We start from the raw sequence: 25464 nt of genomic DNA on the forward strand, positions 1-25464 counted from the left end.
TCTCAGTTTTGCTCATGTTTACAGTGAATTGTATATCACGATTTCTATCGTTTAGCCATCTTGTGAAATTTCTTAGTTGTTCCTCACTGCCACGCCAGAGCATGAAGACATCATCTATATAACGGTACCACATTTTAATGTGGCCATCATATGGGTTGTTGTGGAAGACCCATCTTTCCTCAAACATTGCCATAAACATTATGGCCATTTGTGGAGCAAAAGGACACCCCATCGCGGGGCCCTTCACTTGGATGTACTTGCTACCATTGAATGTGAAGAAATGGTTTTTTAAGCATATCTCTGCCAGTTGTAGAAGGAAATCTGTTGGCACATTATGAGGACGTTCTCTTTTTTCTAGAAAGACATTCATTACCTCTATGCCAGCTTCTTGTTGAATATTTGAGTACAGACTCACAATGTCTAATGTGACTAGGATCTCTTCATTTTCCTCAAATGGGTGATGCTCTAAGATGGGTATTGCCTGCATGGTGTCTTTGATGTAGCTTGTTGTTTCTACGACTAGTGTTTTTAAGAATGTGTCAACGTATTTTGCTGGGCGCTCCAATATCGAATTTACCCCGGATATTATAGGTCTTCCTGGGGGATTCTTTTGGTCCTTATGTATCTTGGGTAAGATATACATTAAAGGAGTCTGTGGGTTTTCATTGATCAGAAATTTGGCTTCCTTTTTTGATAGCCATCCTTCTTCTTCTCCTTTGTTTTTTAGTATCTCTAATTTGGACTTGATTTTATTATTCCAATCTTCATCTGTCTTCCGATAATATTGTTCATCACGTAGTTGTCATATCACTTCTGACTCGTACTGTTCGCGTTGGAGTATCACTACTCCCCCGCCTTTATCGGCCGGCTTCACGATGATTTTATCATTCTTTTTTAGATTTTCTAGTGCCACTTTTTCTTATTTTGGCATATTCCATTTGGTATAGATCTTTTTGTTCTCTAAAATTGCCAGGTCTCGCAGTACGTTTTTCTCGAATGTCAACAACTCTATCGGCATATTGGTGGTATTTGGGAAGAAGGTTGATTGATTCTTTAGTCCGGAATAGTTTCTCTCAGTATAGGGTCTGGTTACGCACATGCACGCCGTGAGAGGTACCAGACCCGATAAAACTTGGCAGCCTGCACAGCAAACCCCGAAGAGCTGCCTAAACTCTGCTGGTGAAGGATAACAATCCTGAAACACCGGTGTCCAGAGTTGGCCTGCAACTTTGCATTTACACTTGAGATTCTACGAAAAGCGCATACGCTTCAAAGAACTGAATTACCATGATGCTCAGGGGTATACCCGCTAGTGGGTGGAGCAGTGTGCGACCTATGAACTTTCACTTAATATGGCTCCCTTGAGCCACACGAGCTGACGAGCTCTGGTTATGCACCTGCGCGCCGTGAGAGGTACCAGACCCCATATAACTTGGCAGCCTGCACAGCAAACCCTGAAGAACTGCCTAAACTCTGCTGATGAAGGATAACAATCCTGAAACACCGGTGTCGAGAGTTGGCCTGTAACTTTGCATTTACACTTGAGATTCTACGAAAAGCGCACACGCTTCAAAGAACTGCATTTACCATGATGCTCAGGGGTATACGCGCTGGTGGGTGGAGCAGTGTGCGACCTATGGACTTTCAACACAGCAAGGTGACTTGGTGCACTGCACTATGCCAAAATCCAATAAACAAGGGCCTAAGAGTGAATCCTGCGACTCCATTTTGAAAGACGTCTCAAATTAAATAGAATACCTTCAAGTAAAACATCAGCATAAAAAAGACATATTGTATTGTTTTATTCTGTATTACATATCAACTAAATTATTATTTAAGTATAATTTATTCATTTTTATTTGGGTCAGCAGACTGGATTATTTGATGTTGTGAGATTGATGAGGAACAGATTGAAAAATAATATGCATAGACAGTTGTTGTATTAGTGTTGATTGTTCATGCACAAATTATACCATTTGTGTTTGTGCTGCACTCTATAGGGTAAATAAAGGGAAAACCTTATTTGTGCCAGCATTATTTTAAAAAGAAATATTTAACTGTACATTTACAGGGGCAGAATAATCTAAAAAAAGAATCGTGGACATCAAATGTCAAATTAGCATGCAGAAGAAATAATTCTATGTTAATATAAGCATGATCACAGGAGTATTCATAAGTTTGGTAAATATATGTAAAACCTTTAAAAAGCCTATTTCACACAAAAGTTATATTGCACATACCAATATACATCTCTGCCTGAGCATGCTTTTAATTTTATTTTTTTTAAGTTCACAAAGTTTCCTGGAAGGTCTTTGGAAAGCTATACCAGGTGTACTTCAGGGAATGTAATGTGACACATTCCACAGGTTCATATTCTCACCATGCATGCAAGGTGTAGATTTAAGCACAGGGACATGGCAACCGATGTGCAAATACACATTTTTTCAGTTTTTTTTCTTCTCAGGGAAAAAAGGTTCTCCATGCTGAAAACTCTCCCTATGAGCCCCTACCAAATATGGGGTTGGCATGTTCTCTTTCCGATCCTGGAGAAGGTGTAACTCCAATGGAGTACATTTCTGATCAATTCCAGGATGGAAAATGATCCTATAAGAGTTTGGAAATGCTCAAAAATGTACATGTTTCTGTGCACTCCCAAGGTTACAATACTAACCCCAGCTTGTAAAGTCCACTTCCCACCAGCTGTGTGAGATGTAATACTAAGGATTTGTTCTTGCGCGTGATCTTTAGTAGTAAATCTATTTATGCGTGCCAAAATCCTTTGTGAATTGTTGAAAGTGTTTTGTTCTGCAATAAATGTATGTTTTAATGCTGATAAAACGTTTCCGAATCAAGCGCAAAGTATTTATTTTTCTGCATGTAATCCAAACATTATTTTTATATTTATTTGCCTTGTTTTATGAATGTGTTAAATTAATATCAAACAGTGCTCTCTAAATTGTTTACAAACTAAAGAATGGGTTCTCTGGAAAGCTTTTGAAAGAGAAGGGAGGGTGGGACCGGGAGCCGTTCTTTAAACAGGTCCTTCACACAGGGCTCCTAGGGCCCGATTCACAGAATGAACTTAAGACTCAATCCTAAACTTACTACTATTTTGGTATTCACAGAATGCACTTACTACTTTTGGCATTCACAGAATGAACTTACTACTTTTGGTATTCACAGAAGTTAGGATTTTGTCTTAAGTCTGTCTTAAGACAAACTTAAGACAGACTTAAGACAGACTTAAGACAGACTTAAGACAGACTTAAGACAGACTTAAGACAGACTTAAGACAGACTTAAGACAAAATCCTAACTTAAGTCTGTCTTAAGTCTGTCTTAAGTTTGTCTTAAGACAAACTTAAGACAAAATCCTAACTTCTGTGAATACCAAAAGTAGTAAGTTCATTCTGTGAATACAAAAAGTAGTAAGTGCATTCTGTGAATGCCAAAAGTAGTAAGTTTAGGATTGAGTCTTAAGTTCATTCTGTGAATCGGGCCCCTAGAGAACTGTGCTGCAAAGGGGTATGCAGTTCCTAAAGTGAGGGGGGGGCTGGATAGGTCTTTCTTCATGATGCACTCACACACCCTGAAAGGTGTCATGCTTCATCATTGGGCTGTGCTCCTTGTTGGGCCAGCAATGTAATGCCCGACAGGTTCACCGTTAATGGGGCTCTTTGACTGAGATCTTTTTGAAGAAGCCGTAGGGTGTGTGTGGGTAAGAGGGCAAGGAAAGTGTAGTGCATGTGAAGTGGACCTTAAAATAAGTCTGGATCAGTCCTGTTCATAAGCAATTTTAATGGTTTAGGTAGATCCCGCCTAATTAAAAAGAGTGGACGCCCTATCAGGATATAATGTTCCTAACGGACTGTCACAGTGTGTAGGGTGGACATGTTTCATGCCTTGTCGCTCCTGAAGAGTCGTGTGGCACTTCTTCAGGAACTACGTGGTGGTGTGGTACACAACTAATAGACAGGCTCCTAGATCTTGGGTGGGTAGCCTGACAAAGTGAGGTAAGGTGGGGCCCTAGTAGATCTGTACTGGGAAGTAGAAGACCTGTGGGGGCAAAAGAAAACAAGGGGGCAGGGGCTTAGGAAGGATAAAACAAACGTACAACAAAATCTTACATTAAAGGTGGGGTTTTGTGATGGGAATAGTCCATGGTGGTATATGCCAGTGGTAGTTAAAAGTTGGCATGCCATGGGGTTGTAGTTGGAGGGATACAATTAAGTGAACCAATCAAGTAAAGTACCATCGGCATTGTCAGTGGTGAGACGTATAGCCTCTTTTGCTATATTGGAGAGGGTGACGTGTGAGTTGGTTAGGTAAGGTTCAACTGGAGTGGAACCCTCTTTAACCATGTGCCATTGGAAGTGGAGTGATCTATACATCGTTTTGGTGCAGGTTGCATTTGGGTGGGATTGCAAACTTTGCCTAGGGCATCCGTGTGAGTGCCAAAGTCTCTGATACCCAGCTGGTAACAGAGTATGGTTGTTGAAGCATTTGAGGTGCCTCATGCACTTGGGTAGTGGTAGAGTGTAGCCGAGGTCAGATGCCGCTTAAAAATAAGGATGCATGTGAAAATGAACAATCCTGCCTTCCTGAACACCGGGAATGCACTCGGGTGGTGGTAGAGTGTTACCTTGGTCAGTGCGGGTACCTAATTTGAGGGGACTCTGGAGGTGGCAAGATGCAGTGTGCCAGACAGGAGGCGTGCAGACATAGGGGTCTCGCCAGTACTCGAAAAGATTGAACATTATATCTGGTCCCGAGTACAGACATAATCGCATGAAGACAAGGTCAAATGCTGCTTCAAACTAAGGGTGCATGTGAAAATTAACAATCCTGCCATTCTGAACGCCGGGCATGTCGGCAGCATGCAGAGTATCCAATGCGGAAATCGCGGATGGAACAAAGGTAGTTAAGGCTAGGCAACTCACCCTCAGTACAAAGATCTACGGCCCAACGGGGATGAAACATAGCACATATTGCTCCTGCTCTGGAAAACCTTAAGAGAAGTAGGTCTACCGGGATGCCTCTTAGTCCAAATAGTTGAGTTGCACGCTGGCAACTTTGCAAACATTAGGTGGGGCCCGAATGGTGAGCTGACGCGCAATATTCCTATTGAACTCGGGGTTCGCCAGGGGTGCGTCTTGGCCCCTACCTTGTTCTCTCTGTTTCTCAATGATGTCCCTGAATATTTGAATGGCTGCACCAATGATTCCCCGCAGCTCAATGGAGAAAGGGTGCCCGCGTTGCTCTTCGCAGATGACACCATACTTATATCTCAGACAAAAAAGGGTCTCCAGGCACTCCTTAACTCCTTCAGCTGCTACTGCTCGACAAAGGGTTTGGAAATTAATGCTGACAAAACAAAATGTATGTCACTAAATCCCAGCAAACCAGATAGAGGGTTCTTGACCCTGAATAGTCAAAAACTAGGTACTGTGGAAAACTTTTCCTATTTGGGCGTTGCACTCGATTCGAAACTAAGTTGGAAGGCCCAAATCGAGAAAAGTAAGATATCATATGCCCACAATGTTAAACCAATCATATGCAAAATGAATGCCAGCACAAGCAAAAGTGTAACCCCTGTTTTAGAACTTTTTAAATTTAAAATTCAATCTGCTGTGCTATATGGAGCAGAGATATGGGGCCCTTGGGCAAAAGATAGTTTTCAGAGTCTGGACAATAAATTTATGCGTGCCATTGTAAGGGTCCCAAATAGTACACCTTTATTACCCCTTCAACTTGACCTGAATTTTAGGAGAACAGACTATTTTGCTATTTTAAGACCACTAATATTCTGGGTTAGGCTTTGGACCACCCCAGAGTTGACAGAATACAGAAATGGCCTACAAGAACTGCTGAAACTTGATTCTCTTAACTCTATCCAGTGGCTAGTGCACATTAAAAAATGGTTTGCGCTTCTGGGCCTATACTCAATGTGGGAGATGCCTGACAAACTGCCTACGTCTTCCAAATTAATAGTCAAGCGAGCCTTCTGGACTCACATGAGTGACAAACTAGTGGATGGAAGTAGAGTTGGGTCCGCTGTTCGGGATTTTCTATCATTTAAGGATGAGTTCTACTTTGAATCATTCCTGGACGAGATAGAGCCACCCATCGCAAAGTCCCTCTATTTAAAGTTCAGATACGGGATACTTATGCTGAACCACAATACAGAACGATGGGCACAAAAAAGACTGGGAAAATCGAATGTTAAAACGGGGTGTTGCCCTATGTGTTCCAATGTCTGCATAGAGAACGAGGTTCATATGTTTTTTATATGTAGTGCATACATGAATGCTAGAAAGAAATGGCTAAAACCAATGTGTAACCTCTTGGGAACTAGATCGTGTTCTACAGCCTACAGGATCATGAAAAGTAATTCAACCCAGTACATTGTATTTAGCATAAGTAAATTCCTTTATTCTGTTTATACTATCCGTAAGAAACAAGGACAGGTACTCTGAGTTGGACAGGTGTATATGTTCACAAAATCTTTACATTACAAAATGAAAAGTATCTTAAATGGTATATGTTTACAAAACCCTTACATTACAAAATGAAATGTATCTTAAATGGAAATTGTAAAAACTATTTTAAGTACCACTTTTTAATTAATTGTTGTCATGCATATTGCTTGATTGATTTTATGTATATATGTGTCTTTTATGGTCAAATTGGCCGAAATAAAGAAATAAATAAAAGGAAAGAAAAATGTGGCCGGTCTTAACATCATCAGAATACACACTTTACAATGCTTCTGTGGCTTACCGGAGTTCTGAGGTCAGTGCTGGAAAGGAGGCATACTCACGGTTGGATGGACAGCAACTTGCTGTTCTCCTACCCTCGCTCTGAGCCCTGTGGGGGACATGTCCGGAAGCTACGTATTTGTATGGAATAGCGATGAGCACTAGAGCACTAACAGCTGCTGCCATCTCAGGAGGGAGGATAAAACTTTATTGGAACGTTGCTGTACACAATAGTCGTGACGCTAGTGTGAAGGGAGTTGAAGTAATGGCCATGTGGGAAGTAAGCCCTTATCACTGTACAGTGCTTTCACTGTGTGTAAAAATAAATGCCTCATGGCATATGGGTGGTTTATGCTCGTTTGGAGAGAGTTGAGAACATGGACAAGTAGGAAGAAAGTAAGAGTCTATATGCAGCATTATCCCTGGCTATGAGTTGCGGTTTAATGATATTGGAGCTCTGGAAGGGGGTTCCTGAGCTAGAGCCCCTACTTAGTACATACTAAAAATTGCTAAAGGGTAGTGTGAACAATGTTGGTAAAGTGTGGCACCCTCATGTGGGGGCTAGGCTCGGTTTATAAAAATGGGGGAGGAAGTTGGATGTGGCCCAATTTGGTATGGAAAGATAAGCTGTGGGATGGAGTTCCTAAGCTCATAACCCTATTGTTCATGCTGGTGTGTATTCCCAACCATAGTGGGCAGGTAATGTGCTGATGTTACAATATGGCACCCTAATGCTGGTCAATAAGCGAAGGTCCAAAAAGGGGGTAGTTGTAGCCCAAGGTGGTAGAGGGTGTGTGCTGCTGAGTGTGACAACAGTGGCAAGGGATTAGGAAGCTGGTAACATAGGTGCCTGTCAACCACTCTGTACCTGTCGTGTGGTAGCTGGGTGGCCTGCGAGGCAAGGGACTAAGCCAGTGGCTCCTAGGTTAATGGTTTAGCACTGTCCATGGGATGTCATCATTGAGCCCCCGAATGTGGGATGCCAGTTTGAAAACCCAGCGTTGTTCTTTTCTGAACAATGCTTCCTTGGAGATGTTTTTGGAGTGTTCCAAGATGGCCCAGTAGAGGTTGTTTAGGGAATGTTGAGCTTCCGCATAGTGTGTATACAACTTGGTGGTTGTCTTTATGCACCGGATGTTACTTCTATGTTCCGTGATCCTTGTTTTTACTAGGCATGTCGTCATGACAATGTATTGGCGTTTACAGGGACATGTGAGAAGATACACACAATTGCTGGTATTACAGTTGGTATGTTTGTTTTGTTTCCATATCCATGTATCGGTCAATGTGACGAATTTGGTTGTTTTTGTCAGTGGACATGCCACACGTTGACCACAGGGGAAATGGCCAGTAACTGGCAGTAAACCCCAGAGGGTGTTTGTGTTTGTGGTCTGTTGACTGGGTCTCGTATTAATGATCAAGTCTTTGATGTTAGCCGTTCGTTTGAAAGAAAACCTGGTTTTGCTAAATGTTTTGTCTCCCACTTGTAGGATCTTCCAATGTTTATTGATAACTTTTTTGAGCATATTGGATTCTGGGGTGAAAGTGATCACACAGGTCAGTGCATCGGTTTTGGGTTTGACTTGGTTTTCCAGGAGCGCATGTTTATTGGTATTCTGGGCTCTTTTTTGGGCATTTTTTATCTGCCTGGCAGGGTATTTTCGTTGTGCTAGATTGGCACTAAGTTCTGACAACTGTCTCTTGAATGCCTCCATTTTGCTGCAATTCTCACGGAGCCGCAGAAATTACCCGTAGGGAAGATTTTATTTTTCTTAAGGGCTTTGGGATGAAAGTTCTGGTAGAGGAGGGGGCAGTGGTAGTCTGTGGGTTTTTTGTAGGTGGTCGTGATACGTCTGTTAGGTTGCTTTGTTATCAGGAGGTCCAAAAAGGGGTCTTCAATGGTAGAACTATTGGCTGTATATGGATTCAAGCTGTTGATCCAGGTTAGGAAGTCAATGATGTTGTCGTTGGTGCCTCTCCAGAAGACCAGGATGTCATCTATGTAGCGTCACTATTGGACATTATCCTTGTAGGAGTTAGGACTGATCCAGACTTATTTTAAGATCCACTTCACCTGCACTACACTTTCCTTGCCCTCTTACCCACACGCATCCTACGGCTTCTACAAAAAGATCTCCGTCAAAGAGCCCCGTTTAGAGTGAGCCCGTCGGACACTGCAGCACCGGCCCGACGAGGAGCAATGCCCAATGATGAAGCATGACACCTTTCGGGGTGTGTGAGGGCATCATGAAGAAAGACCTGTCTCTCCCCCTCTCAGTTTAGGAACTGCATACCCCTTTGCAGCACAGTTCTCTGGAAAACGAGCAGAGTAGTTGTAAGCCTATAAAAATTAAAACATAAAAAAAATGATGAAGTCCATAATAGATGTACACGTAAAGGGATAGTCATGCTGATATTTAAGGTACCTACTTTGTAATATCAACTATGAATATTTAATAACATTTTTTATAAACATGCGCATTTAACACCTTCAGCGCGGCGTGAATTTTCGCACTGTGCTGAACGTTCTATTGTGTGGGCGGGGCCATGACGGAACTGTTCCGTCATAAACACAGCCCAACCGACGCTCAAGAGCACCGAAGGGGTTAATTATATTTATATTTACATATTATATAACTGCACTTCTAAACATATTTGAAATATATAAAAATATTTGCCATTCATGAATCCTTAAGAATCTTCCTTATTTATCAACATCATGGCCCTCGCCTGTAAAGTTTCCTACGAAAAAGTTTTTTTCATGAGACTTTTCCATCAAATATTTTTTTGTATGATAATTTGCCTACAAACTGTAATTTTCATCTAATCGAAATTCTAATTTTCTAAAATGTTCTACCTACTCTTTTCCTGGAACTGTTCAACAGCTTCACATATCTCTATTGCCTGCAACGTGGACTTTTAAAGCAATGAAAGTGCTGAAAATGTATGGAGGCACGGTTTTATGCTTGCCCCTGCTCATAGGTTTTTATTTCGCTGTGTTCTTTGGAAAACACATCTCTCATTGTCCACACTTCCCTTACTAATGTATTCCCTGATCCAGAGTACAGGAGCACCCTGATTCAGGAACAATATGCATCTGAGAGGACATGATGCACTGTAAGAGAGTGCCACAATCTTAAGGTGGAGGAGACGCCTGCCTTTGCGAGTAGCCTAAATGCACTGCAGTTGGTTCCCCGGGACTTTCAGTGTGCACTGGTGATGTAAGAATCCAGACTATGCAACCAACTAACCTCCTCTCATAGGTCACCCAGTGTGGCTGGCTACTTGCACTACTCCAGGGAGCTGTGATTCTGTAGGTGAATGTGCTGTAGTGAGAGATGCATATTTGAATGGCTGTTTCCTCCTTTTGTTAGGGATCAACGAATGTTGTCATACCTTCATTGAGTGAGTCAAAGAAGGACCTCTGTCATTACTTCCTGTATTATCAAAATATAGGTCAGGCCCCTTCAGTAATAGAAGGGGTGTTGGGAGTGCTAAAACAAGTATTCATTTTTGCCTTGTTTATATTGCTTGTGCATCCAGAGATATTAAGAAATATATCAGCAATATATTATCCTACGTTCAGCATCATCCACACATGTCTCTTCTAAAAATCTATGATTCACTGCGTTGTCTTACTAGCTAAATGAAACAGGTCATATGCATTTATCTTCACTGAGCACCGTTTTATAAACAGAATAGAGGATAAAACAGATATTCTTTTTAGTTATACTTAGCAGTTTGCTAATTGCCTCTTAATGATTTCTTCTCCTTGTTTCTCTAGAGGGATTCTTTCTCACAAAAAAATTAGTGTCAGAGAGGTAGCTTGGAATACGTAATTTTAAGTCATATCATTGCACACCAGTTGCATTGCATTAAAAAAGCAATTACATTGTTAACAGTATTATTAAAATCGTTAATGAGAATTAAGTTTCTAATTTGTAGTTCGATCAAATAAATACATTGAACACAGTGTAACTTGTAAAAAGGAGGTGCTTATTGCTCCCCACTACCTTCATGATGAGCCTCTCTATATTTGTCTACAGTCAACTATTTAGCACAGAAAAGTGTCTGAATATGCTCAAGTGTATTTAAGTTGTTGTAATTGAAGTAGGTCACACGCCAACATCAGAATTCAGGACACAGACATGACAAAGTGTATTCGAATTTAGAGTACATCTACTTGCAATAAAATAATGTAAACATTATGTATACGTAAAAACACTCCAGATATATCAAGCAGTTGTGTATTTGTGAATGAATTCTTACAGTAACATAACCAGAGCTAGTTTCTCGTTTCTATTTGCTTTCTGTTATTGCACAGGTGAAATGAGACGCTGCACATTTCCGTGTAGAAAATATTATTTGCAGTAAGCGGTGGGGTCCATTTTACAAAGGTATTGTCAATAAGTTGTAATATACGTACATTCGTAAATGTTGTCTATTCTTGATAGTCAATTACGACATTTGGCTAATTTCATATTTTTCCATTAGTGTCTGATCTAAGAATACGTATTTACCACTATTTTTAAATGGCAACAATTGGTTTTCGCAAAGATAGCTGAATGTACCTATGTATGTGTATACATGTATATGGCATTTCTATATCACAAACGTATCCAAAAAGCAGCCAAGCACTGTACATGTTCAAAGCAAGTGGGTGCTGGTTGTGAAGGCTGGCAAGGGGAACAACTGGAGTTCCATCAGGGTGGGAGTTATGTGATCATATTCCTTCAGGCCTTTGATGGGTATGTAAGATGCCCCTAAGGCATGCACATGTGTTGTCTGGAATGTCATACAGTAGGGCATTACCACATACAGATGTGAAAATATAAGAGTTTGAACAGAATATCTGCAGCTCCTTTCTGAATGGAACTTTGAATTTTCTGGAAGAAGGTTTGACTTTCTTTAGAAAAGAAAGCTTGCACCAGACTGGTTTGGCATTTGATAAGAGTTAGGATTCAAACATTGGTAACATGAACATTTCTGCCACATTGGCATAATGTTAAATTTTTTAAAAGCATATATTTATGTCACTTTCATTATTGTTTACTCCAACCCAACAGAATTAGAAACACTGAGCCTGATTTAGATCTTAGCGTTCTTACTGTCGTCCTGCCGTGGCAGCGGTCCATAGTTTTCCGTCGAGTTGTGGAAATTAGCAGAATTAATGTACCTAAGCGGCGTTCATTTGCCCTCTCCCGTCCGCCTCCCTGTAGGCACCACGTATACCCTGAAATGTTGACCGCATCATTCTGCCAATGAAAGCCCGTGCCCATATGTACATGACAGCCATTTTGGGCCATGGCCTCTCTGTCCGTTTTTATAAAATCCCCGGCTTCCCTCCTGCGTGCATTTGAACACCCTGGCTACCCCTCCCTTCTCCTCGCATGAACAAGTCATACAGCCTGTCACCTATGTATTACGTGCACGGCAGCCATCTTAGATATCATGGCCTCCCTGCCCACGATCGATCGCCAGCGCACCCCTGTGACCCAGCAAGCATCCTCCGCGCACCCTGGCTCCCCCTCCCTCCTCTTTATGAGCATGACCCTTCTGTATGACCCTGTCCTTGGGAAGTCACTCCAGCGCCTGACCAACACCTCCTTTCCTCCCATGAATGCCCCTCTGTTGATAAACCCCCCCTCTGCGCTGGATTGTTCATGCGGCATGAATACCACTCCATTTATGACCCCTCACCCCGTGTCCGACTGACCACACATGTCCGAGGCCATCGCCTGAGCCAAGAGATACCATTTACTGCCCTTATTGTATGAAGTCACTCCTCTTCAAAGGATCCTCTATTGGTCTTAGCCACCCCACCCCTTGGGCTATGATCAGGCGTACACATCCTACAAAACACTCAGTTGCGTGATTGCCCTCCCCTCTTATCAGCAGGTCAAGGGTCCCCATTGTGAATGTATATGGGTAGGATCACCACGAGGATTATAGGGATGTCTTTCCTTTTGCGTCACACCGTCCCGATTGTGTTATCCTGTGTTCTGTAAAGTATAAAAAGCCAGAGTCTCAGCTCACTTGTTAGAGCACCTCCCGAAAGACACTGTGTTTCGTGTCCGAAATGACTGGCTCTCCTCATGAGTAATAAACTCTGTTCTTGATTCCTGCTTCCAGCGCCCGTCTCTTTATTTTGGTAATTACTCAACATGGGAACTAAGAGGCGGTTTGCGCCAGCAGCCTGGGCATCGATAGGAATATGGTTTCCTTTTCAACAGAGTCATGCAGGCTACCTTGCCATCTGCATCGAGAGTGTGTTTCCTGCTGCAGTCGCTGCTAACCACTGCGATGCGATGGACTCCAGTGCAGGGGAATATTACTCCATTTCCATCAGGGTGCCAATCAGATTTAGGTCTACCAGTTCCCCAATGGAGTGAGTCTGTTGTGTTACATGCTAAACAATGTACTACCACTGTGCATCATTGGATGGATGCTAGTAGAACACACTGGATGACCATTGTCCAAATGGAAACACGTGCATACCACACTATAAAACACATTCCATTTCAGACCATGATCCTTTGCCATTCCACTGCACCACTGCACCACAACGTTTGCTACAAGAGGCTTTGCCAGTAAAGCAAGGGTTTTTTGTTCATTCTCCCCGTCTCTTTTCCCTGTATCCCCTTGCATATACTACCTTGTGGTCAATTATTTAATGTGTTCTTATTTTTTGCACAATGTCAGGCCCCAAAAATCCATATTTTACTGAGTGAGAATCGTCAGCTATGGTGGAGGAAATCCTAAGAGTAGATCCACAATTGTTTGGAGCTCAAGTCCAAAATACATCCATATCCCAGCAAAGATAAATGTGGTCCAGCATCGTCAACAGAGAAAACTTTTGTTACAAATAACCTGCGCACACAGGAGGAAAGTATGGGAACTATGGTATGACCTACGGGGGAGGGTGCAGTCAGTGGCCTCCATGCATCACCTGGAGGCTAATAGGACTGGTGGTGGTTCTCCCAGGTCCCCAATACCATTAATGTCCTGGGAACAGAAGGTCTTGCAGATCGTATATACAGAAAGCGTCGCAGGCATACCAGGGGGACTGGAGTCTGGTAAGTTACACTTTGCAAAGTCTGAATAAACCTTGCTATACTGTTTGTTCTCAGCTCAGCTGGTACCAATATGTTCTGCATTAGGTAGAAAAATCAAACTATCAGTATCACATAATTTAGATTGTTTGTGTGAATGTATTGTGTTGCATCTAAGATTACAAATGTCAATATAAATACATGTCACATGATGGTATGGTGACTCTAAGTGTTGCAACACCAAATAACCCATTAAACATATGTGTGTCAAGTTCAGCCACCACCCATTTATCATGTTTAGTACAATACATTTACAAGTCAAAGACTCACAGAATGGTGTTGTATATCTCAACTCTATAAGTGCATTTGTTTTCTTCCATAATAACTTGACAATGACAAAAATTAAAAGATTGTGTAAACATAGATGATTTGCAAGTAATTAATGTTTATATCAAGAACCCAAACATAACAAAAATGTCAGACCATTCAATCATCTACTACTTTGCTAATTCCATTTCACCAAAACTTGTCTGTCAACATTTGCACTAACATAACAATCCATACATTAGATGAATACTTAGAGCCAGTTTGCACATTTTCAGTTCAAGAGTAAGACCTTCCAACATGAAGAAGAGGATATGTTCCAAAACAATAAGTTAGCATAGGCAAATTTGCATTGACTCATATCAGCAGCTATAGGCAGATCTTCTGGCTCACATAAGGAATCCCACATGAATAAAACCAACTGACAAAACATGAGCAGCACCACATTTTGTAGACACTGGATTATTGCAAAGCACTGGTCCAGTTTCTGGTGGAATGTCACAACCAAGTTTCAGTGGTGTTCCACAAGAAGTATGTCTTATTATGTAACACATCAACTGCTGCATACACTTTACACCCAATGAGGATTTTGCCAATGTGAAGGGAAATGAGCATGATTTGGCTGCATCACATCATGAATATTGAGGAAATGGTGGCATACATATTGCTTAAGTGCCAACACCTGACAGAGAACAAGTGCAATGTGATCTTTAAATCTTCCATTCGATCACAGTTTAAGTTGCCTTGGTACAAGATTTGTTTATCCAAATTCTGTGTATGTCTTTCCCAGGATCCACTCAGGTTCCCTTTGTACTTTTAAACAGCACCAGATGTAAGTAGATGTAACAATCTGAAATGACATGGTGAAGCAACATAAAACAGATTAAAAATATATATATTACCAATCATATTGAACATGATGGGCACATTACAAAGAGGACACAGATTCACAGATTCACAAAATAATCTGAGATGAACAATCTAACTGAATATAGTAGTCAATGTGTCCAAACTTTGATCAACAAACACCTTTGGCCTGATTTTTCCTGAACTTGCCCTGCTCAACAAATTGCACTACATACGTCTCTCATCACCACATCAATAGTTGGTGTAATGGTGCAAGAGATAACATCTAAAGATATACTTAGACTCATGAGAAGTTGTCAATGACATCTTGAAATAAATCAACTACTTCCTCTTCACCTCTATCATCTTCTTTTGGCATATGAGGATCCTCCCCCAATGCCTCTTCATAGTCTCCATCCTCAACGATTTAAGAAATGTTCCATTGAAGGGTGATGCTGTGCAGCATGCAGCAGGCAACAGTTATTTGGCACTTCTGATCGGGTGAGTAGAGGAGGGCTCCATCTGTTTTTTCCAGACAATGAAATCTGCCTTTAGAAGTCTGAAAGCCCGCTCTACTGACCGCCTTGTTCTTCCATTGGCTTCAGTGAATCAGACTTCCCCTTGTGTTGTCAGATTTCTCTGCAGTGCCAACAACCTTGGTCAGTTGGGTTAAGCTGAGTCTCCTAGATAGAAGACAAAAAAGGGCCAGAATAATGTAACACAATTCCAGATTATGCATTTAGAAATACCCCAAACAATAAAATGAACGATTTTGCTGACCAACAAACCAAGCCATTTCAGGTGCAAGTTGAGACATTTGCAGGGGTATGGAGCTGTTCTGTAGTACAAAGGAATCATGGGCAGCGCTGGGGAAATGTGCACAGACACTTGTGATTAACAAATCCCATAAGAAGACAACATGCACATTGATGAATGGAAGTGTTGCAGGTTCCAATAGACTTGTTCTCTGGTGTGTGATGGCATTAAGGCTATATGTATGCTATCAATTGTTCCAACCAGCTATGTAAGGTGACCCAAACCATAAAAGTCCCCCTTCACATTAGCTAAATCATGTGCTGTGGAAACTGGATGAAACTGTTGATGTGTCTCATCATTGAAGATAAAAAAAATTGTAGCTGCCAATGAAAGTTGGTTGTGACATGTCACATGATACTGCCACAGTGTATTGGAAGGATCCTGTGTCCATAAAATGAAGTACTGCCATAACTTTGACATTTGGTATACTATATGTGAGATTTCTGTTGTGAGACTGAAGATCTGGCTCCAGCTGATGATATAAATCGAGTATAGTTTGCCTATTCAACCTGAACTTCTTGATTATATCCGTTTTTTCTATGGTTGCAAGGTCTGGAAATGGGCGGTACACCTGAGCCTGCTGTCTCCTCCCAGGTTTCATATGTCTGCATTGGAGAAACATTTGAACTTTTGTTACATTTTCACCAGCAACCTATTTAATAATCACCAGTGAAGGCATGCACACCTACAACATATATATAATATATGATTTAACTACATATTTTAATCCAACATTTGCTATTTAACACAATTGAATTTTTAAATCAGTTTATCACAAAAAACTGTAAACAACGGCACGCTAATATTGCCTTTCAGCACACTAATGCACTACATATAATTGTTTTTTTCCCAAAAGAATGACTGCCCATCAAAGTTTGTATATGTGAACAAACTAGCCCCATTGTGGGTGGTGGTGACATACTTTACAGTTAAAGACACAATATTTTGAACTTCTGTAATGGCAGCTGCATAACATTTGAGATATGACATTTGTAATCAGAAGGCCATGCCAGTTGTCAACCATGTAGTTGGCGGTGAACTCAATGACAGAGACAGCCATAGCTTACGTTGTTGAAAGTAACATACCAATGGCTGTATCTGTCTACGCTGATTATTGCATACGTTGCATACATGTATATGGCGGTTGGAAAAAAAGCTCGCTTGCCTCCTAACACTGCTGCCATCAAGACCTGCTCTACTTTTGCTACTGTTTTTCGACTCTGTGAGCAACAATGCTGAGACGGTTAGATGAGAGTGTCCCTGCCTTCTTACCAGTGGAGTTGCTGGAACAGGAGGTCCCCTCCCTCTAAGGCCAGCTCTATTGCTCACCAGAGGAATAGGTACATGTTTGAATTGTATTTCGGAGTCTGTGTAACAGTGTTTTCTTCTATTGAAACAAGCTACAGTGGCCCTTGGGTGCCCTGAGTGAAGTGTAGTTAGAGATGTGAATTATCATTTATATTGTTCCATACAGAGGTCAAAGATGATGGGGATTTCTCAGCATTGTACCATGGTACAGAAACAAAACAACTTAAGTATGTGCTGTGTATTTAAATACCCATTCTGTAATTAAGCTAACACTTCATGTCATTTAACTGCAAAGTCAAAGAGTGTCATGTCCAATCTGCTGGCCCCTTACTCCCAGTGGCCAATATTCACTGCTCCATTAGCACTGTTGTTTAGAATTCAGTAGTTCATTATCTATTGCATTGACCCTGGGCTAGATGATGTCACAGGCCTTGATTGCCTGGTCACTACAAAGGGATGTATGGAGATATTGGTTTTGGCCAGCGTCACAAAACCATTATTTTTCCTATCATTTATTGTATCCATACAGTGAGACATACGGAAGGCCATCACAAGGAAGGTGCAGACTCTTCCGGTTTTCAAGGGGCGCAGTGCCCACTGCCAGAAAAGGTGGGAGAACCTATGACTCATGACCCGAAGCCAGCTGAAGTCCAGCTCAGCCATTCCTCCCAATGTGGGAGGCGTGTGTGCTGCGCCCTAACCCCTCTAAAGGCCACATTCTTGCAGTGGCCTAACCGGCGCTTGATGGGCAGTTGAGGGGTGCAACAGCAGAAACAAGGGGCTAAGTTTCACATTACAGGACAATGTTTTGGTTACATTACATATAATGAGGTTGCCCTGTGTCCCTCAGAACCTGGGTATACAGTTAAAAACTACAAATAGTTCTGTCGGGAAGCATTATTCTTTGAGAATTGTGAAGAATAGTGAACATGCAAAATGAGTGAGAAAGGGATAAGAAATAATCCCTTTAGAAAATATAAAGAGAGTGGTGTTAATTTAATAAACAAAGTTTTCCCCTATCAACAAATGAGAAAACACAAGTACCAACTTGGAAAAAAACAAAAACACATGATTGAAAACCCAGGCACAACGCAAAGGACGCTTTCTAATTTGGTATATTGAGCATCATATATCAAATCCTACATCTAGCAAAATATTGTGTTTTTTTTACACTAAGCTGCCAATAATAAATTCAAAACATACAATAAATCATAAAACATGACTCAGTGAAGATGTGAGACATGGTGAAAATGGAATTATCACAATATGCATACATACATAGCATAAAAAGTTGAAAACATAAAATGTCTGATGCCCAAGAATCAAGGTTCAAATTATCCTTTATCTTCGTTTTCCGTCTTAGAATAACTGACAAAGGACATCAAACAATTCTGTCATCGTTTCGACCCTATGGTTAGGTGTTAATAACTACGCATCACAGCGAGTCTTCCTGAGGACCAAAAAGTTGAAAAAATGGGGGACAGCCTTCAAATGATTAAATACAAGAGGACTTCAAAATGTCTCCAAGACATTGGTTATAGACAGGATTTTTTCCATCAACATTAAGGGGGACCCATGTTCAATGCACAAGAAGAGCTATTGATGATGTAAGTTTTTCACAAATGTGTATGATGATGTGCTTTGTCTATTGATATTTTGGCAAGGATGCTAGCTGATTCCTATTAACGTTTGCGTTTTTGTGCTTTTATTGTCTTAGGTTAATTAAAGCCATTACAAAAAATACATTGATAGCTCATATCATCAGATAAAAGATTTAAGGAAAACATTTTAAAAACAAGAAAACTTTGGTTAAAAAAGTAGTAGTGCTAAAACAGTATGATATAGGTGAGTATTCATAGTGTCATGTCTTGGCCATTGTTCAATTGATCTAGTCAGTGTCAAGTTCATGATTTTTCTGTTTCAGTTCCAAAAGTTTCAGGAATTTTACCAACTTTCCATTTAATGCCGGAAGTCCTGGGTCGAAACAAGCGAGAACTGATTGTCTACGTGTACGGATTTTCTGTCCATTAAAGGCAGTTTTTAACAGAGCTGCTCTTTCCTGTTTCAGCCTCGGACAGGTGCATAATAGATGTTCAAAGTCTTCATTCTCTGCACCGCACAGCCTGCATTTTGTCCCACAGTCCCTTCTCAACCATGGTTGTAAATGTTGAATGGATGGTAGGATTCCTAGTCTATGTTTTAAGAAGGCTTCTTTAGATTTCCTGCCATACCCCAGACCAAAGTATGCTTGTAACCCCGGCAATTTGTATGTGGACAAAGTCATCCAGGCGTGTTGCCTGTGAGAAAAGGTAGCTTTGTCTTCCACAAGAGATTGTCTTTTTATGCACTTGTTTACAACATGCTTGAATTGCATATGCGATAATGGAGTTTCCCATAGTTCTTTCAGACCTGTGACAGTCAGGGATTCCTCTAAAATATTTTCGCCGGCAGTTTGGAGGAGCTGCTTAAATCTTGCAATAGCAGATGGTTCAATGTGTTTTCTGATGAGTTCTTTATTTTCTGCCAGCACTTTATGTATGACCCTCTTCTTGCAAGCATTTGACAGGTCAGTCCGAATTCTAACCGGATCTGGGCTTTTGAGGTGTAAGTTGGCAGGTTAAAAAGAAGTCGATAGGCCCTTGCAATGGTTATGTCCAGCAATTTCACATCTGAGCCTCTTAGAGCCTTGCTGCTGTATGTGATAGATGACTCTATTTTGACTTGCGCCACGCGGATCAGTGGGAGAAGAGTGGGACCGTTCAGGTTAGACTTTAGCTGTTTAAGTGTAGTAGCTATCAGCATCCCTTTCCTCTAAATTGCCTCTAGTTGCTTTGAGAAGCGACCTCCTTTGTCGACCAAGATTCCAAGATATTTATATTCTGAGCAGTTTGCGACAACCTTTGTTCCAAGGCACCAAGTGTGCAGCTTTTTATTCCTAGTTATGGACAGAACTTTGGTCTTATCAATGTTTACTTCTAGTAGGTTTGCTTCGGCATATCCATGCAGCGTGTTGATGAGATTCTGAAGACCTACTTTTGTGTGGCTAACCAGGACCACATCGTCTGCGTAGGATATGCTGGGCAGCGCTTTGCCCCCAAACGTGGAGCAAGCGTGTTGCAAGCTTCTAGGGCAGGTGGTAGGTCGGCTGTGAATATGTTGAAAAGGGTCGGCTCTAAAACGCACCCTTGATTTAGGCCGTTTGTGGTCAGAATACACCTGTAAAAGTGTGTGCCGTTTCCGAGCTTTACCTGAACCCATGTGTTGGTGTGCAGTTCAATCAGAAGGTTTAATAGAGGCGCGGGGATGCCCCAAGAGGCCAGTTTTCTCCAAAGGTAGCCCCGGTTAACGTTGTCAAATGCCGCCTTGAAGTCCACAAAGCAAAGGTGGAGAGCCTGTTTGGTCACCCTTGCTTTGTCGATAAGCAGCGAAATTGCCAGCAGATTTGATGTTGTTCCCGTTTCTCTGCAGAATCCCGTTTGACTAGGATGAATTATGTTGCGGTTTGATGCCCATTCGCGCAGTTGGGTCAATAGGAGCCCGCAAAATATTTAGCCTCAATGTCCTGGAGTGCTATCAGCCGGTAGTTTTTTGGCTGTGTTCTGTCCCCCGCCTTATAAATTGGTGAAATGATTGAGCCCCTCCATGAGGCAGGAAGGCACCCTGATCGTCTGACAGACAAGTAGAGGGGGGTCAGCGTTTCTGCCCAGTATTCTGACTCAAGTTTGAAAAGGGCCGGAGGAATGCCGTTTGGCCCTGCAGCTCCATCTTTACTTCCCTTCACGATTAGATTCTTGAGTAGACCTGCGGTGGTTCCGAATTCGGCTTCTACCCACGTTGTTATTATTTGTGGCGGTTGGCCCTCTGGGGTGACCTGGGGCTTGCTTGTTATGAGGACCTGTTGGTTGAAGTGTGAGTCTAAGAAAGATTCCCAAGAAGATTTGGTTATATGAGACGTTATTCCACTGTTCTTCGGATTTAAGATTTTGTTTATTGTGGATCAAAACTGGGCGCTGTTGTTCCCCTTGGTGTTGTGATGAAGTTTCACCCAGAAGTCGTCTTCGTTGGATCTTTTAACTGCCCAGTTTAGTTTTTTGAGCTCCGCCCGATGCGTATGAAGCTTTGCAAGATGAGCATGGACCCCCGGGCTTTTTCTCAGCAGCCTTAACAATTTATTGATATCCTTATTGTGGATTTTTTGGACTGATTTCTGGGTGCTTGAGATCTTCCTTAGAACACCGGAGCCAGCAGATGGACAATGCCGTACAATAGTTGAATATTGATTTGCAAAATCGGCCATACATTTTTCCCACCCTGCAACTGGGTTGCCTGAAGGATAGTTTAAGCATTTTAGTTGAAATTTTGCTGCTTGTAGTGCCTCCGGCGTGTTAGCGACAAAGGTTTTGATTCGTTTAAAGTTTATGGTGTGGCTGACATGTGGTCCTGTTGGGTTTGAAAGAATTAGGTCTGGAAAGGCACAAAGGGAGATTTCCTGAGGGCGATGGTCACTGTCTCCCTTATCCCCTAGGTTGAAACCCAGCACGTTATGAAAAAGAGTAAGGGAGACCAACGTGTAGTCTATTGTCGAGGTTACATTCCTGTTAGCAACCAATGGACTGTTCTGGGCAGACACCAGGCGCCCTACAATCTACTCATAGCATATTGTTTGATGTTATGAGGCACAGTTGTACAAAAAGACCCTTAGTGTGTATTGGCATAGTTACATTTTATAAGGGGGTGAAGCTCATGGGGTACATGCACAGCTGGACAGGACCCCGGTTTTTGATCCATGGGCAGGAAAACCTGTTAGTTAGGTACATCCCAGTGATACACCAGACTGAAAGAGATACCTGTGATTAAGACAGGTTGTACCAAATGTTTATGATTTGATTTTTGGAAGAAATGTCTAGATATCCAAAATTCATAAGTGTTTTTCTGTATTTATTTCAAGTTAAACAACAAAAGAACAGCCACCACTGTGTACGGAAGTGTATTACAAATGTTTCATGGGCTATATATTTACTTATGCTCTAGAAGTCATTTGTCAATTCCTCCAAATCTTTGGTTCTGAAAGTCTTCAACAGCCTATGTATCCACATAGTATGTGATACATTGCTAAGCTACTTCAGTACAGAATGAATGTCTAATGTTTGACAACTGACATATACTTTAGTGATTTTGAGTAAGTGTTATCATTGTGAAATGCCAAAACTAAGGTAAACTGCTTACAGTTTTTGTTAATATTGGTATAATATTGCAGTATTTGTTGACACACATTTCTGCAAAATTTACTTTTTGAGAATGCACAGTATGCAGACTTTAGGGCCTGGTAAAAACACTGTACAAAGGTATTTTTGGTTGATATTCATTTTGGTGACTGGTGACATTAGTTCTATATTCTAAACTACAAAGGCCAAGCATTCAGAGGTGTCAAAAAGTTCCTGGAGATAAATAGTGATTGATATGGGACAAGATCATACATTATATAGGAGCTATCATGGGGAATGTCTTAACTGGGACCATACGTTTTCTGATAACGTTTGGTGCATGCATGAGCTTATGCTAATATTGAAGCAAAGTTTGAGAGCCTCTAAGCAGGTGAACTCTGAAAACTTGGAGACTGTTTTGTGATAAAAGGTAAAGATCACTTCAGTTTACACAGATTCACTAAACTATGGTATATGTCATTTTAGCATCATGCTGGTAAGGCAATTGAAAAGGGGCCAACATCGGTGGGGAAGCAGCTGCCCACAGTGGTTATGGTACAGACACCGTGGAAGAGGTGTGGTGCAGCAGCCAGGGCGGCTGACTCTGGAGCTCGGGGGTCATTGTTTGAGCCCTGGCGGCATGTTAACCCTGCACCATGTGACTCTGGGCAATAGCTTGCCTAGTCTTCCCGATGGTTCCCAGCACCTTGAAACCCTTAGAGGTAATTGTTTGCGCTTTACAAATACTGGTAATACATTTATTTACACAGTGACCTGAAGAGTGAGGGGAGTGCAATAGAGAACGTCAGCAAATCTACATCTTCTTCTCAGTTATCCTCCAGCGAGCACTCCTTAGTGGTGGTGGGCCCTACTGTATCTGTTACACCTGCATCCTTGTCTGCCACCCAGGGTACCATCTCCATCCTCCCTCTTGCTCCCTCCCCCAAGTTGGCAAAATCTGCATTCCTAAAAGGGGTGACATCTCCTTCACTCGAGGTACCTCACCCCCTGTACCGCGGCTGCGCCGAGTGGGAAGGCCATTGACCTTCTCAGGAATGTCTCTGTAGGTCAGACTGCACTACTGAATGCCATCCAGGGGCTTGGCTGTCAATTGCAACAAATGGTAGCCTACATGGAAGGCATTCACAGTGCTATGTCCGGCCTACAGGAGTATTTTCAAGGTCGACTCTAGCCCCCTCAATGACCACAGCCTCCCAACCATCCCAACCTTGTGTCCCACCTCCCATCCTGTCACCATCCAAAATCCCTATTCCTAGACCTGTCCCAAGCATACTCCCACCTTTGCATGCACCCACTCACACAGACACAAGCAGCACACCCACTTACAAGCACAAACATACAGAAAAAGCACCTTGCATCCAAACACACAGATGCCACCCCAACCCCCAGCACACTGCACCCACCACCATGGACACATCCACCACCCCCAGCACAACCACATACACTGCACCCACTGCCACAGACACACCCACCACAACAATCACAGCCCCAGACACGACACCCACCATCACAGACACATCTACCATCACAATCAAAACCCCAGACACTGCACCCATCACCACAGTCAGATTCACCACAACCACACTTAGCACCTCCACAGGACACACGTCCAAAAAACAAAAACATCCACATTTACTCATGCAATTAACACCAAGAAAACAAGACACACCCAAAAGTTGATGACACACTAGACCCACAGTCACCTGCACCATCAACAGACACTTCCACTCGCTCTAACTCCCAACCCCATCTCCCTTCAGACCATCTACCCATTTTCCCAGTGAAAGTTGTCTGTTTGCCCTTGCCCTGAGCCCTGCCACTCTCACACCCACCAATCCCAAAAAACACACCTATCCCTTCCACCCCCAACCAATCCCTTCCACGTCCCAAAAGACCATACCCACCCCTACTACCACCAAGGTACCCCATCTAAAAACCAAAACCACCCCTCCCAAAAGCGCCTCCTCCCAAGACTACCCATCCCAACCCCAACACCACCCCTCCCAAAACCACCCCCTCCCAAACCTAGGGACACCCCTCCCAAATCCGAACCCAAACCCAAAACTTCCACTCTCAAGTAACATCTTTGAGGTGCCTGCTCTGCCCCCTAGATGCCCCTTCCCGGGAGGTTCCCCTGGCAGTGCAATTTGGAGGAAAGCTGAGTGGCACGCACACATGTACACAAGAATTTTTGGGGACATGTATGGACTTGCATTTGCCTTGTTTCATGCTAGTTGAAACTTACCTCATTGTGAATAGATCACAATTTTTCTTGTAACCAAGTGTGTCCTGGCATTAATTTTCCATTGCTACTGTTTGATTCCTAGCAATATTTCAGTGTAAAATATGTAGTACCTATTTTTCTGTAGCATGATGGCAGGAATTACTACGTACTTTTTAAATGTCTGCTATGTTCAGTAAACACACTGGTTCACATGGAATGGAATGTGATGGTGATTTGAAATTAGGTGCAGCCATTTAGCATAGTAGTGGACATGTGCTCCAACAAACAGATGTTGAGACATTATTTAAGGATATTGTACTACAGGTGTGTTTGTTTCACCTAGATTATTGATACGTATGTGCAATTTCTACATGGGGTAACAATGCACTTATCACTATATTGTGTGATTCATATGTTTTTATTGTGACAATTTTCATACTTTATTTCCACACACCTCTATAGTGAGTTTCAGATTTTTGATTAGATGTCCTTTTTTTTACAAGTGTTCTTTTTTTATAAGGCAGCTGGCACCTAATTTAGAAACGCAATGTGTCAAATTTAGGAGGCCAGCCAGGGGTGGCATAATACATGCTTCAGTCCCTGGCAGCCCTGGGTACACCCATGCCCTGAGTTACAGGGTCTGATAGGGTGGCCCAGTACCAATTGGAAATGCACCTAGGGTACATGGAATCCATTTTAAAGAGAGAGCAGTAGGCCTGGGGTCCTGATTGGCAGGGTCCCCGGTCGACTATGTCAAAAACCAGCTAAAACACAGGGCAAAAAGTTGGGGGCAACCATAGTCAGGAGGTACCTTCCTACACAACCCCCCCCAAACGAAAGGAGATAAGGCTATCCTTGTCCAGGTAAGCCTCTATTACCTAAGTGGCCATATAAGGAAGGACCAGCTCTGGC

The sequence above is a fragment of the Lissotriton vulgaris genome, chromosome 1_1 (assembly GCF_964263255.1).
Source record: "Lissotriton vulgaris chromosome 1_1, aLisVul1.2, whole genome shotgun sequence".
Lineage (NCBI taxonomy): Eukaryota > Metazoa > Chordata > Amphibia > Caudata > Salamandridae > Lissotriton > Lissotriton vulgaris.